We start from the raw sequence: 11,534 nt of genomic DNA, 5'->3' as shown, positions 1-11,534 counted from the left end.
TAGAGAGGAAGTAGGGAGGAAGGGAGACCATGTGGGCCTGGTATCTCACGTTAACTACTTGTTGTCATCACCTCAAAAGGTGAAGCCATGGGAAGTTTAGAACAGTAGCAGACATCATGTGATGTGCATATTTAAAAATTTGCTAAATTGTATGGAAAATGGGGAGACAGGAGAATTGCCTGGACCATCTATATAAAACAAATGAGACTGAGTTATTTAGACAAAAGATTAAATGCTGAAAATAAACAAAATGGGGAAATTAAGAATATATCTTGAGAAATGATAGTTTGTATACAGAAAGACATTTCTGAAAAGCAAGGTACCCCACTACAAACCACCCTACCTTTCTCCCACTGACAGAATTTCAATGAGGCTCTGAAATTTGAAGCACCAGGCAAAACGAAAGCAGGCGTGAAATAACATATACATATATGTATCTATGTGAGTGTCTCTTTAAATTTCTGAATAAGGAGTAGCAATATCCTCTTCATCTTTATGCTGTGTGGCTAGCTGAGCACCCCTGTCTTTCCTAGTGGACATGGAAGCTTAGTCCATAGAAAAAGAAGCTGTGAGACTGAGCTCAGGGACTGCAGGCAGAGAAGGATGGGACTGAGATGTCTCACTGATAGGAAGATTAAGTTAATATGGAAATGGTGGAACCACAAGATAGAACCACATTGAATTCACTTGGGAGAGATCAGCCCTACAGAGCTGCTGGACCCACAGTAGATCTTGCATGAGCAAGGAATAAACTGGTTGTATGATAAATGACTGAGACCCTGAGACCTTTTGTCCATTAGTTAAAGTCTTACTGCCTTTGGCATGCAGGAAGAGGACAGCCTTAAGCTGTCAGATGCCTTTAGTACCTCACCCAAAGCCATGCTTCTTCCCATTTTGGGCCATGTCCAGTGACTGCTTAATGCTAGGCCATAAAAGTTGGGCCATCTCTGCTCAACTTGGGACAACTCTGAAGAGCCACTTCCACACTAGGACTCCCTGCAGTATTGGCTGGAACCATCTTTGAGACTGAATCCAGTTAAATTTTCCCCTTTGCTTTTTTCCTTTCTTTGGTACCAGGGATCCAACTCGGGACCTTGCCTTGTGAGGCAGGTGGCAGAACCACTGAGCTAAATCCCTGGCCAAATTTTCCTCTTTGCTGAAACCTGCTACCTTCCCCTTCCTTTCTCAGATGTGGATCCTAAAAGCACTTAAAAAATAAACATCCTGAGTGCTGAACACTTATAGTCTGCTCCTTGGGAACCCATACTGCAGCACTACTCTAAGTCTCCATGGTGTGGTAGAGCATCCTTTCCTTGAGAGAATGAAGCTGGGTTACACTGCTGACATCATAATCCTTTGCATGATTGTTCAGGGATGTGGGGAGATGGAAATGTCCAGATGATAAACTCAGTGCCAGGCTTATGGAACTATTGATTCTGTAACCCATGGTGAAAACACGTCTCCTTGAGCATCAGAAATTACCAGAACAAGAAATGATTATCTTATTCTTGGCACTGATACAGGAGAAATATAACTCCCAACATGCTAGATGTCAGATGTGGTCGGTTTGTGTCCTCTGAAATTAAAGATTGAATTCCAAGGAACAAGGGAAGTCAAGAATAGGAAAGGTTTATTGAGAGAGAGAGCTCCTGAGAGACGGGAGGAGTCCCAAGTGCGTTGCCACCGAGGCCCTTTGTCAAGGGTAATTTATACAGCAAAGTCACAATGTGAGTACAATGTGGATCAAATTATAATCAACCAATAGGATTACAAAGAAAGCTGCTTAGCTAATATTGACCCAATAGGGAAACAAGTCACATAGGAAGGGTACATGGAAAGAACAAAGGCATTTTTGAGAAGGGATGGGTCCAGATGCTGTGGTCACCCACCTGGGTGACTGATGCCTATTTGCACTCACTGGACCAGGTGGTGCTAATTACAGAATAATTCCAAATTACTGCTTATCCCTTAGGGAGGCATGTAGGCTTGGCCATTGTATCTTTATTTTGAGGCCTGGCCTTCTTCAGATCCACCTCCAGCCACAATTTTCGTATCTTTATTTTTCACTGACTTCTTTGAGGGCCTAGTCTCTCTCTGACTGTATATTAATTTCTAGCTAGCTTAGCTTCCTACAATAGCATGATATATATTCCCCTCCAGCATAACCCTTGCTTTACTGCAAACATGTATTCTGGCTCTGAGAGGAACTATAGCATGGTGACAGCATTTGACATTCACACAGAGTGCTTGTGGGAATGTAAAATCATGAACACCTTTGAAAAAATGTTTTTCAGTATCTTAAAACAATGAAACATTTTTCCAAAGCAATGCTAATCCTAGGTATTTACTCATTCATAATAATAAAAAACTGAGGAATGCATGTCTCTGAACAGATGAGTGGAAAAATAATAGTTACAAGATATGAGCATGTTGCTATATATATATCAAAGTGACTGGACAGAGTTTGCTAGATCTATACCGAAAAATAGATCATTCCACATTTTTATAACCTCAAACACTACCTCACTAAGCATCTTTGTACATAGAAATAAAAGTGTTGGGTTGCATTATGTTTATTTCAACTTTTCTAGTGACAGCTAGATTGGGCTCCAAACTCCATTAGCACTGTAGGAAAGTTTTGGTTTCTTCATTTTGATCTTGTCCAGCTTTTTCATTTTTTTGCCCAATGCAAATCAGTGAGAAATAGTGTCTCATATTTCTCCAATAAATACAGATCTTTCACATCTCTCTTCAAATTCATTGGCCCTCCAGATTTCCCTTTGTGAGTTTTCTTTTTTCTCAGGTGTCTCCCACTTCTCTACATTGGCTATTTTGTTTAATTGACCTGTAGGCATTTTTTTTTTGGTACAGGGAATCGAACTCGGGTCCTTGTGCTTGCGCAGCAGGTGGCGAAACCACTGAGCAAAATCCCCGGCCCCTGTAGACATTTTTGTATAGGAACTTATTACTCTTTTATGTTTTCTTTTATGTAGGACAAAAACCTTTCCCTAGCCTGTATCTTTTTTCTTTTAGTAATACTGGGGATCAAGCCCAAGGCCTTACTCATACTAACTGATCTCTTTTTTTCTTTTTTCCTAGCTTGTATCTTCTCTTTTACTTTGTGTGTGTGTGTGTGTGTGTCTGTCATTATTACATTAGAGTCAGTTTAGTATTTCAGGCATCATCCCTTTAGTTTGCATTTTTATTTGATGTTTCCAAATATAAAAACGTAACGCACCTTATGTGAATTATCTGAAATGAGACCATGCAAATCAAGTCAATAAGTGCAACAATCACTTTTTCCCTTCAGTGTTTCTGCTTTTTACGGCATTGTCATTGACAGAAAATTGGATAACGTGCTTGGTTGCAAAATGTCATCTCTTTACAGAAACAACATGCAGAGCGATTTCTACTTTGACTGCAAGTCAATTTACAACTCTTTATTTTCAATTTTTTACTTAGGAGGTACATGGAACTGAAAAATTTAGCTGTCCAACTTTGTTTAGCTACCTCAAAAGTAAGCAAAATGACAGTCTCAATACTGCGAACTTTGGAGGGTTGAGATAGTAGACTGTATTTTATTCTTTAATAGATTCAACTGTTTAGCCAGAAAGTGTTGGCTTTTTCTTTAAAAGAAAGAAATTCCCTTACGGCTTTTCCTCTACTTTTATGAGACTGGGTTCCAGAGGAATAGAAAGAACCCCTAATGTGAAATTTAAAAGTGTGAAAACTGTGTTCAGTTGCATTATAGAAAGTTTTGCTCATAGCATAGACTAAAGCCAGTTGATTTGCTGAATGGCAGTGAAGACTATCCTAATCTAAGTGGCTGTAATTATCCTAAATGTTTTACATAGCTGAACACTATAAGTTCATATATTATTACCTCTAAGAATATCGTGTGCAAGAGAAATCCTCTTTCTCCAAGTATTTATGATAGCATTTCTATTGGAAGCAGTCATATCTAATAGCGATCCAGTTTCTCTGCTGTTTTAAACATATAACTTAAGGAAATTTCAGAGATTACTGAACAAGAACTTACCTCTTTTGGTGATTGATAGAGCCAACTTGTAGGGTTCAAAATATTTCCTTTAAAAAACACTCAGAATATAGAACATCTATGCAAAGAAAAATATAAATATTCTGGGTAATCATATTTGACTGTATCACATAATTTAGAACCAAAATCACTGGTTCCAAGTTTTCTATTTTACTAATTCCTCTGACACTATTTCTCAACTAATGTTTATATTTGATTCAGTGGCATTTATGGTATCCCATAAGTCCAACTTCCAATGCAGCACAAAGTTTCCTGAAGTCTAAGGACTCTATTTTAGGGGTTATTATCGTTTTAAAGGGCTTACAAAGCAAATGTTTTAACTATACTTTTTCTTTTTTCTTTTTTCTTTTTTTTTTTTTTTGGTACTGGGGATCGAACTTGGGACCTTGTGCTTGCGAGGCAGGTGCCAGAACCACTGAGCTAAATCCCCGGCCCTTAACTATACTTTTTCTACATTGTACTCACCAGTTACAATGTTTTTTTTTTAACTTTAATAAATTTTATTTTATTTTACCCCATTCCCCATTTAAGCCCCCTCCCCTCCCTATGTACAAAAGCTTTGTTTCCATTTTTTCTTCTCTTTTCACTGTTTTCTTGTCCCTTCCTTTCTCCCTTCCTCCTCCCTTGCTCCCCTTCCCATTTTACAATATTTTAAAAGGCTATTGTCTACTTAAAAGGTGGCCTTTCACTTTCTCCACCCCATACCTTAGTCAAGGGTTTTTCCTCCCCTCTCCTTTCACACCTTGAGGAAGTACAAGGGTTTCAGACCAGGCGCTTAGGTATTTTACATGGAATGCTTGATTTTAAGGGAGTGTCAGACAAGACAAAATCATTCCTAGTTCAGGCATATTCCATTGCTCCCTAAAGTAGTTTTGTGACAAACAGTAGTTAGTTACAACTTAGAAAAGATGAGACATCTGAAGGAGCCCTGACAATAGTAAGCCCATAACAGCTGAACAGCAAGAAGGCCATTTCACTGCACTGTGAGCAACCACTGCTGACTAGCAGGGGGGTTAGACTCTAATCTCCTTACCATGTTGGTAAACATGGACGCTTCACTGAAGTGTCACTAAGTTACACAACTGAAAATGTTTTAAGAGGAATTTACATTGAAGAAAATATGGTTGCAAAGTATTCTACATTTTAGTTGTTTGGCCTCTTTCTTATCCTCCTTCTCTTTCTCTCTCTCTCTCTCTCTCTCTCTCTCTCTCTCTCTCACTCTTTCTTTCTTTCTTCCTCCCTTTCTTTCTTCCTCCCTTTCTTTCTTTCTTTCTTGTAGTACTGGTGCTTCCACCCATGCCCTTTGTACTGAGTCACATCTCCAGCTTTTTTTTTTTTTCATATTGAGACAGTTTGGGTTTTTTTTTTTTTTTTTTTTGGTACCGGGGATTGAACTTTGGTCCTTGAGCTAGTTTTATTAAGTTTTTCAGGCTTTCCTGGGACTTAGGATCCTCCTTCCTTGGCCTTCCAGAGTACTAAGATTACCAGTGTGTGCCACCATGCCCCTTTGTAAATTATTTTACTGAAAAGGGGATTTTAGATGAAGGAAATTGGCAACTGAGCATACTAAATAAACTCCCAAAATATAGTAGTTTTCATTATGAGATATGTTTACCACATGCGTTTTGACAAAAATGTTTCCCTAAGCCAGGTGTAGTGGTGCATGCCTGTCATCTCAGCACTCCAGAGGTTGAGGATGAGGCCAGCCTGGGCTACATAGTGAGTCCAAGGACAGCCTGCACTACATAGCAAGACTCTGTCTCAAAATAAAAAAATCCCTAAAATCATCGCTTCATAAAGTTATATTTCATGTTAAAATACTACTGAGGTTTTTTTCATTAAGTTCATTGGTACATTTTAGGTATAAAATAGTTACATTCATCATTGGGATCTTGTACCTTTACATGATGTATCTTGGTTCTTATTTTTTTCCCCTTCCCCTGCCCTCCCTTCACCCCCTCCACCCTTCCCTATTTGCAAAGACTTTGTTTCCATTTTTTTCCTTTTCTCATATTTTTTTCTTTTCCCTTCTTTCCTTTCCCCTACCCCTCCCACTTCCCCTGCTCCTTTAGACCTTTTCTTCCTATTACACAGTATCAATTATACATTTTAAAAATTACAATACCAAAATTTACATGACATTACCACAGATTTTATAGAATTTAAAAGGACAGAGAAAACATATTACAAAAATCTTTTCAAAAATAAATTTGACAACTTCTAAGAAGTAGCTTGGAAGACAAATTAATGAAACTAACTCTGGAGGAAATATAAAATTTGAATAACACCTAATAAAGAAAGTATATTCCTAGCTTGAACAAAGGCCTATATGACAAAGACAGGCTCATATACATTTTTTTTCTTTTTTTTTTTGGTACCAGGGATCGAACTTGGGTCCTTGCACTTGCAAGGCAGGCGGCAGAACCACTGAGCTAAATCCCCGGCCTACAGGCTCATATACATTTTAACTGATAAATTACATCAAACATTTAAAGCAGAAAAAAGAAGGAACACTTCTCCCCTCATTTTAGGAACTCAACATTGTGCTAATCCTAAAACTGGATCAAGATAATAGAAGAAAAGACTATGAACATAGATAGAAGTTTGTTTAACAAAACAAACTCTTAGAAGTCAGATCTGGCAGGATGTAGAAAGTGGTTTTGTTATAGGGATGGCAGTATTGGTTCAGCATTGGAAGATCCACCCGCAAAAGTCATCATTTTAACAGAGGAAAGGAAAAAGCCATATGATCCTGTCACTAGTTGGAGAAAGAGTACTGGACTAAATTCTACAGCTGTTCATGGTAAAAGTTATCAGGAGACTAGAAGTAGAACAGAAACTTCTTAACAGATAAGACATGTACTCCATACTTTCAGCAAAAATGACTTATATGAATGGAAAAGATACTATGCTTTCTCCCTAAGGTGGGGAACAAGGGCAGATATGCCTACTTTTCATCTGTCCATTAAACTTTGAAACATAGGCCCAACCAAAATAGTCTGGCAATAAAATAACACAATTAAGATAGGATTGGCAAGGTAGAAGTAAAATCTTTATACGTAGATGAAATGATCATCAACAGAGAAAATACTATGAAATCTCTAGGAGCCCCTAGAACTTATATTTGACTTTAGCAGGATTAGAAAACACAAGGTATATATAAAAATTCAGGTCTGTGTATACTTGCTAAAAATGAAGAATTGGATATTGAAATTTAAAAGTTATGTAGGAGTACAAGGGACCTAGAAAAGTAAAAAGAAAAAGAAAAAAAAAACAGTGTTGGAAGACGTTTAGTACCTAATTTTAAGACTGCCTCTAAAGCTGCAGTAATCAAGACAGTGTTGGCATAAGGAAAGACATATAGATCAATGGAATAAAACAGAGAATCTAGAAATAGAACCACACATATATGGTCCACTGAGTTTTGAAAGCTTATTTAACATTAACATTTTATAGAATATAAACTCAATTCAAGAGCAGAGGAAAAGATAGTGTTTTCAGCAAACGGCACTAGAACACCTGGTATCCGTATTTAAAAAATTAACCTCAACCCTTTATTTCCATGCATAAAAATAACTTGAAAGGATCTATGAACCTAAATATGAAAGACTAAAACTGTAGCACTTTGGGAAGAAATTATAAGGGAAAATGTTCATGAATTTAGGGTAGGCAAGAATTTCCTAGGATACACAAAACATGATGTATAAAAGAAAGAAATTGATAAATGACATTCCATCAAAATTTAGAACTTTAAATGACATCATTAAGAAAATGAAAAGTAGTCCTTAAACAGACCATATTTATAGTACATATAACCTAAGACCAGAATATATAAAGAGCTCTTACAGCTCCTTAATAGACAACCCAATTAAAAAGTAGACACAAGAAGATGATAAATAGCCAGTACAGATATGTATTGACTTATCATTTTCATGACTTTTCTTTTTGTTGGATTCTCCCCTTTGCATTTAATTCCTTGTCATGCCCAATAGATTAATTCTCTTGGGCTTCCTGGGGTTGTGATCCTCATGATCTTTTCCTAGGATTTTGTCTAAAATTTTTGTAGTGCTGGTTTGGTATTCACGAAGTTCCTTAGGTGCTCTTTATCATGAAAATATCTTATTTGTCCATCAATTTTGAAAGATAGTTTTGCAGGGTACATCAATCTGGGTTGGAGGCTGTTTTCCTTTAGGGCTTCAAATCCATCACTCCAAGCTCTTCTAGCCTTGAGGGTTTGTGTTGAGAAGTCTGCTGTGATTCTGATTGGCTTCCCTTTGTATGTGATTTGTTTCTTTTCTCTCACTGCTTGGAGAATTTTGTTCTTCTGTTGGATTTCTGGAATCCTAACTATTATATGCCTATGTGTAGAGTTTTTTTGATTAAGGCTAGCTGGAGTCCTATATGCCTCACTTATCTGTATGTCAAATTCTTTTCCCCTCCTAGGGAAGTTTTCTGCCATCACATCTGTGAACAGTTTTTTTATGTCATCTGCATGCTCTCCTCTTTATTCATTGACTCCAATCAGTCTTATGTTATTCTTCTTTGCATTGTCTAGCAGCTGCTGGATTGATTTCTCATGTTCCTTTACAATTTTAAAGCAATTATTTTTTTCCTAGTCACTAATTGCAGTCTTTTCTTCTATATGTGAAATTCTATCCTCACATTGGTTCATTCTGTTGCACAGACTTTCGATGGAGTTTTTAATCTCCTGGAAATCTGTTTGCATCTGTTTTATGGATTTCATTTGTTTCCTATGTTGGGATTCCATCAAGTTCCTCAGATCCTCTATTTTTTTATCTGTGTCCTCTCTAGATTTATTAATCATGTCTTGCACCATGAGCACAATCTTTGCTGTTATCTGAGTAATTATTTTTTCTTTCATTTTTCCCAGATCCTCTTTTGTTGCCAGTTCAGACAGTCCAGGTAGTTGAGTATCAGACTGTTCCATCTAGTTTCCCTTTGGGCTTGCTGTAGGTGATCCAGAACTCTGTTTTTGAGGCTTGTTTACATGTCTTACTTCCACAGGGAGGGGGGTGCTTCTGGCGCCCACACAGCTCATGTTCTCCACCCTAGGAGCCTGGGATGGTGGCGGGGAAGCTTCCTCCCAGGTGCTGGAACCAGCTCACCTTCTCGCCCCTAGGATCCTGGGATGGAAGTGGGGGAGCTTCCTTCTGGGTGCTGAGACCAGGTCAGCTTCTCTGTCCTAGGATCCTGGGATGGTGTCAGGGGAGCTTCCTTCCAGGTACTGGGACCGGCTCACCTTCTCTGCCTTAGGAGCCTGGGATGGTGGTGGAGAAGCTTCCTTCCTATAGGTCTATCCTGAAAATGTCATTCTTATGTTTTTGCTTTTGTGTGAAATACACACAGAGTGAAAAGAAGGAAATCATATGCCCACCCAACAACCACATATACATAGTACATGATGGCAGGGTTGATTTGACATCCTCACATTTAGACCACAGGTGTGATCAGCGACCTCACAGTCATACTCACCATGGGAAGCTAAATGCACCTGCACCTCCTCACCCTGCTCTTCACCTCAAAAGAACCAACATCACAAATGATGTGTCCTGTGTTCAAAGACTGTGATTTCCTGATCCTGGTGAGATATCCTGGATGCACCTGTGGTTTCCAGCACAGGAAACAGAAATCTTCCAAAGTGTGAGATCACCTGAGCTGTAGCTAGATCCTCTGTGTTGGACCTTCAGAATTCCAGTTACATGCAGGTCCTTAAGAATTCTAAAACATTTCATTAGTTTCTTTCTGCTGGCTTCTCTGTTATTAAGTGTTTAGTCATGATTGTGCAAATATCATTTGGAACCCTGACTCAAGAAAAAGTTTATATTTGGAGAAAGGTGCTTGGAGCTTTTTTCCCAATCTCTAAAGTCCCTGAAAATCATTACCCATTACTCTAGTTTCTTGTTCTTTATGGCTGAGTAGTACTCCATTTTATATTTTAAAAAACACATATTCTTTATCTAGTTTCCAGTTGATGGGCACTTGGGCTGTTTCCAATCTTTAGCTATTACAAATGGTGCTGCTATAAACATGGGTGCACATATATCATTGTGGTATGATTCTTTCAATTCTTTTGGGACGATACCCAGCAGGAGAATAGCTGGGTCAAATGGGACCTCTAGTCCTAGATCTTTGAGGTATCTCCATACTGATTTCCACAGTGGTTGCATGAGCCAGCACTCCCACCAGTAATGGAGAAGGGTGCCTTTTTCCCCACAACCCCGCCAGCATTTGTTACTGGTTGATTTCTTGATAGAAGCCATTCTTCCTGGGGTAAGCTGGAATCTCAGTGTTGTTTTCATATGCATCTCTTGAATGACCAAGGATGTTGAATATTTTTTCATATATTTATTTGCTGCTTTTATTTGTCTGAGAAATGTCTTTCAGATGCCCATTTTTGAATTGGTTCTTTGAATTTGGGGGGTCTGGTTTTTTTCAGTTTTTTATATATTCTAGATAGTAGTCCTTTGTCTGAGGTACAGCTGCTAAATTTTTCCCCCACATTGTACATTGTCTCTTAGCTCTGGTGGTGGTTTCTTTTGCAGTGCAGAAGCTTTTTAATAAGATGAGATCCCAGTTGTTGATTCTTTGTGCTAGTTCCCGTGCTACTGAGGTTTTGCTGATAAAGTGTTTTCCTATGCCAATGTCTTCAAGAGTTCTACCTAACTTATCTTCCAGCAAGTTTAGTGTTTCTGTTTTAATATTTATATCTTTAATCCACTTTGACCTTAGTTTAGTGCATGGTGATAGGTATGGGTCTAGTTTTAATCTTTGGCAGGTTGAAATCCAGTTTTTCCAACACCATTTATTAAATAGGCTATCTTTCCTCCAATGATGGTGGTTGGCTCCTTTGTCAAAGATGAGGTGACTGAGTATGTCTGGAGTTGTTTCTGCATCTTCTAATCTATTCCGCTAATTCTCAGGTCTGGGTTTTTTTTGCCAGAACCATGCTGTTTTTATCACAATAGCTTTGCAGTATAGTTTCAAGTTGGGGATTGTGATACTCCCGCCGTGTCTCTGTTGCCTAGAATTGTTTTTGCTATTCTAGGTCTCTTATGGTTTTAAATGAATTTTTGGATTGTTTTCTCTAGTTCTGTGAAGTATATTGTTGGAATTTCAATCGAGATTGCATTAAATCTGCATTGTAGTTTTGGAAATTTGGCCAATTTCACTATATTGGTTCTTCCTACCCAGGAGCAAGGGATGTCTTTCCTTTTTCTTATATCCTCTTTGAGCTCTCTTCAGAGTGCTGCAGTTTTCAGTGTAGAGGTCTTTTGTTTCCTTTGTTAGATTCATTCCTAGATATTTCATTTTTTGGATGCAATTGTAAAAGGAATTGTTTCCCTAACTTCTCTCTCAGTGAGTCTGTTATTTGGGTACAAGAAGACTATTTTTTTTTATTGTTGACCTTATATCCAGCTACTCTACTGAATCTGTCAATGAAGTCTAGAAGTCTTTT

General features: G+C 38.1%; 4 gene segments (V, D, J or C); all 4 read left to right on the top strand.

Moving 5' to 3' along the window:
• LOC101717323 (Ig alpha chain C region-like) overlaps nucleotides 1-11,534 on the top strand; it is a 204,856-nt gene that overhangs the window by 42,723 nt on the left and 150,599 nt on the right.
• The window catches only part of LOC101711804 (Ig alpha chain C region-like), a 172,923-nt gene that overhangs the window by 44,279 nt on the left and 117,110 nt on the right, over nucleotides 1-11,534 (top strand).
• LOC106008447 (Ig gamma-2 chain C region-like) overlaps nucleotides 1-11,534 on the top strand; it is a 128,199-nt gene that overhangs the window by 42,665 nt on the left and 74,000 nt on the right.
• The window catches only part of LOC101717670 (Ig gamma-2 chain C region-like), a 111,298-nt gene that overhangs the window by 44,059 nt on the left and 55,705 nt on the right, over nucleotides 1-11,534 (top strand).

This window comes from Heterocephalus glaber, unplaced genomic scaffold, assembly GCF_053883595.1.
Source record: "Heterocephalus glaber isolate CG9 unplaced genomic scaffold, H.glaber_assembly_v1.0 deba00001140, whole genome shotgun sequence".
NCBI classification, from domain to species: domain Eukaryota; kingdom Metazoa; phylum Chordata; class Mammalia; order Rodentia; family Bathyergidae; genus Heterocephalus; species Heterocephalus glaber.
The sequence above is the reverse complement of the archived record's forward strand: the minus strand, read 5'-3'. Positions and strand labels throughout refer to the sequence as shown.